This window comes from Belonocnema kinseyi, chromosome 5 (genome assembly GCF_010883055.1).
Source record: "Belonocnema kinseyi isolate 2016_QV_RU_SX_M_011 chromosome 5, B_treatae_v1, whole genome shotgun sequence".
Lineage (NCBI taxonomy): Eukaryota > Metazoa > Arthropoda > Insecta > Hymenoptera > Cynipidae > Belonocnema > Belonocnema kinseyi.
Window position 1 is genome coordinate 98,969,278 of NC_046661.1, and position 7,639 is coordinate 98,976,916.

The window sequence follows — 7,639 nt, forward strand, 5'->3', positions numbered from 1 at the left end:
ATTATTGTTTATAACTATCTTTTATATTAATACTATATGGTTGCAGCTTTTTTCGGAAATTTTTCACTTTTCGTTCAATTTTCAATTAGAGTAAAGTAAAAATGAATTGAAGTTGACTAAAATAATTGCTTAAACATTTTATTACTATTGGTAATATTATTCTCTTTGCTTCATGGTACAAATTTGCGGTTTTCCTGAAATTTTTAACTTTTTGAATATTTCTCACTCAGAATGACTTCATGATTAATTAAATTCAGCAAAAATAGTTGTTTCAGTCAATTATTATTGTTTTTATTCTCTTCATCAATGTTCAAGCCAGTTAATTGCAGTTGTTTTCTGAACATTTTAACTTTTTGCCCACTTTTATCTTAATGAGGTCTTCATTAATGCAAGTTGACAAGAATAGTGGTTTAAAAAAATGTAATATTGTTTATAAATATCTTCTTTTAGATATATATTTCGACATATTTGTAAAATTGACATCTGACTTTTATTTCCTTTTTGCTACAGACGATAGCACCGGAAGCAATTTCTTGATTTTATTTCATTATCATCGATAAGACGTGTTTTCTCTTGGGAAGGAGGGTTGGGGGGGGGGGTAATTATAGAGAAAGAAATGAAAAAACTAAAATATCATAATGGGATTCCAAGTTTTTCCTGCATGGTTTGATATAAACTTCTTTTTGCAGTTCAAAAAAAAACTTGTTCTAATGATTTACAGATCTAGTCCTCCTACCTTTTCCTATTTATTCCATTCTTTTTTTACTCTTTTATAAGATAGCTTTTTGGGTTGAATTATATATTTTTCAAACATTGGGAAAAGAGAAAAAAGAATTCGCTTAAAACAATACAATGCCTTTCAAAATGGATGTATTGTTGTATGAAAGGGGTGACAAAAGGGCAGTACCATGGGTATAGGGGGAGTTGGGTAAGATAGAGAAGAAGAGAAGGAAGGAGGAAGAGGAATGGAGAAGAAAAGATTGTCAATAGGAGAGGAAGTAGATGTAAGAGAAATGTAAATATTGTAAATATTAGTTAAGTATTAGGTGTTAGCCGCGGAGACAGAGGTTGGTAATGCGAGGCATAACGATGAAAGAGCGAATGCCTTCGAGGCGAGGCGAGGCGCAACGAGGAAGTTTAGGCTATAGGAGCGAGCAGATTAGTTATAAGGTGTGGATGGATGGTACTTTGTAAGACATAGTTGTAAGAAAATTCTGTCAAAAAATGGAAGTGTAAGCAAATCAATTTTTTAAGGCCAGCAGGCCGAAAAATAAACGTTTATCTATCTATTTATTACATCAGTAAGTGAAAAGTGGACTAAAAGTTTTAAAGTTGGAAAAAACCGCAACTCTTTAGGACTTATTTAAAAGAAGAAGTTGATATCCATTAATCAAATGTTTTAAACATCTATTTTTGTTAACTTGCATTATTTATTAGTTTACTTTATAAAAACTTGGTTAAAAGTTATTAATTTTATAATAAACTGCTACTATCTAGCATTAATAAAGAAGAAGACAGTTGCAAGCAGTAGTAATTTGATAGAATAATTATTTTCGCGGAATTTCAGAAAAGCCATCACTTTCTAGCATTATTTAAATGAAATATTATTAAAAATAACATAGTAATAATAAAGTAATTTTCTAACATTATTTTAAGGGAAAATTATTAAGAATAATAATAAATTGTTTAAATGATTATTTTTGTTGAAATTAATTAAGTATTTCATCGCTTTATGAGAAAATTGGATAAGAACTAGAAAATTTAAAAAAAGGAGACTTTCTAACTTTATTCTACGAGAAAAGTACTAAAGGAAATACTAATTGTTTAAACAATGAATTTAGACATATGATCCTCATTATAAAGTAGTATTTTATGTATTGGAAAAAATTTTGGATCCTATAAAATAGACATAAGGGTTTTTTTATTATTTATTTTTGTGTAGATTTTGAACAATATTCCGGGTGAAATGCATCAAAATTCAAAGAAAAAAAAATTTCAGTCCACCCTAGTATTAATCCCCTGTAATTTAAAAATAGTAAAAAAATTTATTTTTCTTTACTTTGTTGGAACAATCCTAAGACGGGCTTTTGAAATTGGGACAGGCCACATGACGTTTATAATTTCCCAATGTGACCTTATTATTGTATCGATAGAGTTAAGAATGTAACACTATCGCTTCGTTAAACATTTATATTGTTTACGTTTTCCATTATCATAACTTTTTTCTAATCATTAAATATATAGTCCGAAGTACATTTATTTATTTGAATCAAGAAATTAGTTGGTTTCCACTGCTGAACTAGCAAATATCTGAACTGATCAAATCAGTAATTTTCTACTAATCTTTAGTGGCTAAATATTCGCTAATTGGCTTTGCAAAATTTCACTTCTAATTATCAAAATGTTGGCAATTTCGATTGAGAGAAATCGGAAAGTATCTTTTGCATGAGGAAAAAAGCTATTCAATTAAAATAACCTTCTTGAGGCACTCAATTGCACACGTTTTTAGATTGCTGCTTATATAAGGGATATTATTTTTACAAGCTTTGCTAAATAATTGCAATTTTCAGTGGAGAATAAGATAAAGATAGAACCAAAAAAAATGTTGAAAATAAAAAATGGAACTCTGTGGAAAAGTAGTGCATGATGATCCTAAATGTGCATAATTATTAAATATATTGATCAATATTCATACTATATTGATCCATTATAATGTTAAGATTGAAAAATTAAAAAAAAAATGTTCAAAAAAAATTGGAATACAATATTTCAACAATGGGAACAGACTAGGTCACGTTTACTATTGCTCAGTATAGCCTTCTTATTGTTCCAATAGAGATTAGAGTGGGACACCAATTCCTCGTTTTATTAAATTTGTCTATTTTTCCCGTTTTACATATTTATATATGTGTAAAAACTTTTATATACAGTTTTAAATAAGTTTCTTTCTGCTAATATTTAATGGCTTAGCTTTCACTAATCGAGTGTGAAAAATTTCGCTAGTAATTAATTGAATTTTACTAATTTTGACTCAGAGAGCAAAAAAGCTCATAAAATAAAACATTCTGCTCCAAGGAATCAAATTATTACTTATTTCCTTCATGTCCGAGTAACAAAACAGCTTATTCGACATTTTTTGTCCATCTCTGGTACGTGATATTTTCTCATACGGCGAGACCTTATTTATTTACAGCATTATAAAACATATATTTTTCAGGAATCTCTGCTTCCTATAAGCCACAATTTTGTGTATGACGACTTGATGTCTACCTAAGACATCTGCTTTATTAATATAATCATATGTGTCATTTCACGGATTTTAAAAAAATTCCAGCAACAATTTTGCTTGACCTTGTCAGCGATTAAGTTGGGGATTTTCTTTTCAAATAGTAGGGGCCTAAAAACTCTCAAAAACAAAGTATTATATTTTTCAAGTAAGAAAATTATGTAATTTTCGTTTGGTTTGTAAATTAATTCTTTCGTGGTCTGCATTTTTTTTTATTGATGATGAAAAGTCCAAATATTTTCCTCTCAAAAATCGCAAATCTTTAAGAACAATGCACGGAGAGAAGTTTTCATATAAAAAATTTACTTTGCTTCAAAATAAAAAAAAATGAAACCATGATGTTTGAAAAACATTTTCAACAGTGTCAAAATTAGACTATGTAGTATCGAAGTAGCTGCTTAAAACATAATTTAAATTGAAAAAAAGACAATATCTATATTTTTTTGCAGAAAAAATTTGCTTTGTCCAGGATGAATAGAATTTGATTTTCAGACATAATAAACTTGAAAAAATTTGAAAACCTAAAATTTATGTTTGTTTATAAATAATGCAGATTGACACATAGAAAAATCATCATTCGTTTTTTAGAAAAAAACTCATTTCCATCTTATTCCTATAGAAGTAGCTCTTATTAGTGCCAAGCTTTCACTGGCTAATAGCCTGAAAAGGATCCCTGCGTGTCAACAATATGCTAAAACACTTGCGGAAAAATGCAGAAGGCGGTCGTCATAGGGTCGCTCAGTGTGCTTAGGGTGCACGAGATTTTTGGCGGATCGTCGTATTGATTCCATTACAGACTGCAACAACCTATCCCACGGTTGTGAGACGTGGTTATGGCTGAAATTTTACCGCGATTTCACTGGAATCGGGTGCATTTAACCAAATAAATATGTATACTGCAATAGAAATTTGTGATATTGTTTTCTGCCCTATTAAACGTTGGTTCAACTGTAATAAAATCCCGACACATTAACCTGACGCATTAAAGGCCTACATCACCCAAAATAGTCACTACTATAATTAAAAATTGCTTGATAAGAGGAAAATTTTTTAAAAAGAAAACGATTCAGAGGCTTTCGTTTTTAAGGTATATCAAGGGATCTGAGCTCGTTCTTCGTCCATGGAACTAATCCAAATGAATAGAGTACTACCGGGACGGCAAGCATGTTCGTTGCAGATACTTTGTTCCTCGCCCACAATTCGGAAGACCAAATCTGCCGGATGAGACGTTTGTATCTGCTTCGGAGAGTATCCTTTATAGATGTCACATCCTGAATGCGGCTCTGTGGCACGCCCAGGTATGTATAAGTCTCTTCAGCGCAAAGGTGTCGTATGGCGATTCTATCAACGAGCTCAGGATCTTCAGGGATGCCATTAAGTTTTCCTCGCTTCAAAAAAACCTTGGCGCATTTGTCTAACCCAAATTCCATTCCAATTTCCTTAGTGTATCGTTCGACAATCCCTAAAGCTAGATGTAGTTGCTCTTTGTTTTTAGCATAGATCCTAAGAACGCCCATTTAAAATACATGAGTGACCTTTTACTTTCGATCTACAGGTTTTCTACACACACACACACACACACGCACACACACACACACACACACGCGCGCGCGCGCGCACAAGAATTTTTCTCCGGGAAAAAATATGAAGATTTTCTATTCGCTAATTTTAATTATCTATAACTTTGCTATAAGTAAGATAAACGTAAAGTTTTGACAATATTTTGAAAGAAAATAAGTTTTATAAGCTATTTTGATACATATTAGATGAAAAAGAATTTCTTTGCGGAAAAAATAGGAAAATTTTCTATTCAGCAACATAAATTACCTATAGGAAGGAAAAGTGTTAATTGTTGAAAATATTTCGTAGCAAAATAAGATTAATAAACTATTACGTTACCAATGAAGTGAGGAAGAAATTTATTTCAGCAAAAGAAGATAAGAATCTTCTATTTGTTTCATTGAGTTATTTATAACAAAGCTACATATTATGATTTATTGATTATAATGATCAGCAAATTTCTAGATATTTTTTGTCTTATACTGTTTTTCCAGAAATTTGTTTATCTTAGTTTTAATCTCATTTTTTACGATTAAAACAAAAGTAGTCGTTCTATCAAAACATGATTAGAAACCAATCTGTAGCTCTTTTTTGGGCGAACAACTTTTGTTCAAACATTTTTTCTTAACTTGTGTCGTTGATTCAAAAATGAATTTTGTTTTACTTTTAATGTGGCTTTTTACGAATAAAAAGAAAACTACGTATCCTATGAAAAAGTGATTCATAATAAAATTGTACATATTTTTTCGGTTCATAATTGTTGCTGTTACGTTTTTTTTTCGTATTTTGCATAGTTTGATTGCAAAATGATCATATTAATTGAAAACTCTTCTATTTTTCTTTAAAACTTAATTACTTTTTCGAATTAAAAATATTGTTTTATTAAATGAAAATTTAACTATTCTATGTTTAGTTAAAAATTAATATTTTTGGCTAAATATTTATTATTTTGTTTGAATTTTATTTTTTTGAACATTAACTTTCATAATTTAAAATTTAACTAAATTTGTTCTTGAAATTTTTTTAAGGCATTTAAACTTTTTAGTAGGAAAGGATTTTTTTTAGTTGAAGATTTAACTATTTCGTTAAAAATTTATTTTATTTCCTTATTGAAAATTCATTTATTTTGTTCGAAGTTTGTTTTTTTTTTGTAAAAAATTAACTTTTATGGCTGAAAATTCATTGTTTTGGTTGAAAATTATTTTTTTCATAGTGAAAATTAATTTTTTAATCTAAAAATTGAACTAAATATTTCGCCGATATTTTTGTATAGATAATTAATCTTTATGGTAAAAAAGGAAGGTGTTTGGTTGAAAATTAAAATATTTCACTAAAAGTTTATTTTATTTGCTTGAAACCTCATGCCTCCAGCTGAAAATTACCTTATTCTTTTTTCTTTGAAAATGTATCTTTTTTAGTTAAAAACTAATCCATTTTTTTTAATTTGTTTTTTCTGGTAAAGAAAATTAAAGCTTTTGTTTGAAAACTGTACTATTTGGTTGAAAATTCCATTAAAAATTCAAATATTTGGCTGAAAATTAATGTGCGTTCTTACAAATCATTCTTATATCGGTAGAATATTAATCTTTTTGTTTTGAATTTTATTTCTTTATTTGAAAACATATTTTGCTGACTTAAAATGAAATTTCATTTGATCTATTGGAAATTTATCTTCCTTCGTTAAAAAGCATCTATTTCATTCAAACTTATTTTTTTTTGTAGAAAATTAATCTTCTATTCGTTTTTTGTTGGTTTTCAATTATTTTTACTGTAGATACAGCAATTGAATTTTTGGTAGAGAAATATAGAAAATTTACATTTTGATTAAAATTCGTAATTTTTGTTTTGAATGGCCAACTGAAATCTTTTTTGGATGAAAATTAAACTATTTTCTATCAAAGTTTATCTGTTAAGTTTAAAAATTAGTCGATTTTAGAAGGGAATTATCTTGGATAAAAACCAAAATGCAACAGCTTCATTCATTTATTGTTTATTATGTCTGAAAAGAAAATTCTATGCATGTTAGACACAGTGAATTTTTTCCGTAGAAAAAAGATAAATATGGTATTTTTTCAATCGAAATTATTTATAAAAATATAAATGTTAATTATTATTGGATAGCATATTAATTTTTCCGTGCAAAAAGTATGAAAATAACGAATTTCATTAAAATTTGTTTGTAATAATAAAATTGTATAAAAAACAAATTCTTTGTCTTATTAGTATGCTCAAGTTGCAATTCGAGTTGATTTCAAATATATCTGAGGGTTAAACCTGAGAAAGGAAATATTTTTCTAAAGAATTTACTTTTTCACATTTGGTTGAAAAAATAAACTTAAAACTGTCAAAAATGCATAATATCGTTCCGTCCTCCTGTTAGGAATCTAATGCTCTTCAGTTTTAACTAAATATCCCTTAGGCGGTTAAACATAATGAGTCAAATTCACGTTGGTCTATCGAGAAAATAAATAAAAGTAGATATAATTTAATTTATTTATATCTGTTGAATATAATAATTTATTAATTTATTTAATTCTTTTCAACATTTTTATATACTCTTGTTATTAAAAAATGTTTCATTGTCGAATGTTAGATTTTTTACGCTTTTAATACCAGGAAATAAAAAACAAGGAAGGTGAATTTGCGTTTTACCTGGGTTACATGCAGAGAAATCAATTAATTTGTATGTTTGGCTTAAGGGCATGTGACACAGCTAAATACCTATATTACCGACGACAGTTTTTCAGTTCACTGAATGTTTTTTTGAACCTAAGAACTTTTTTTGTAAATAAA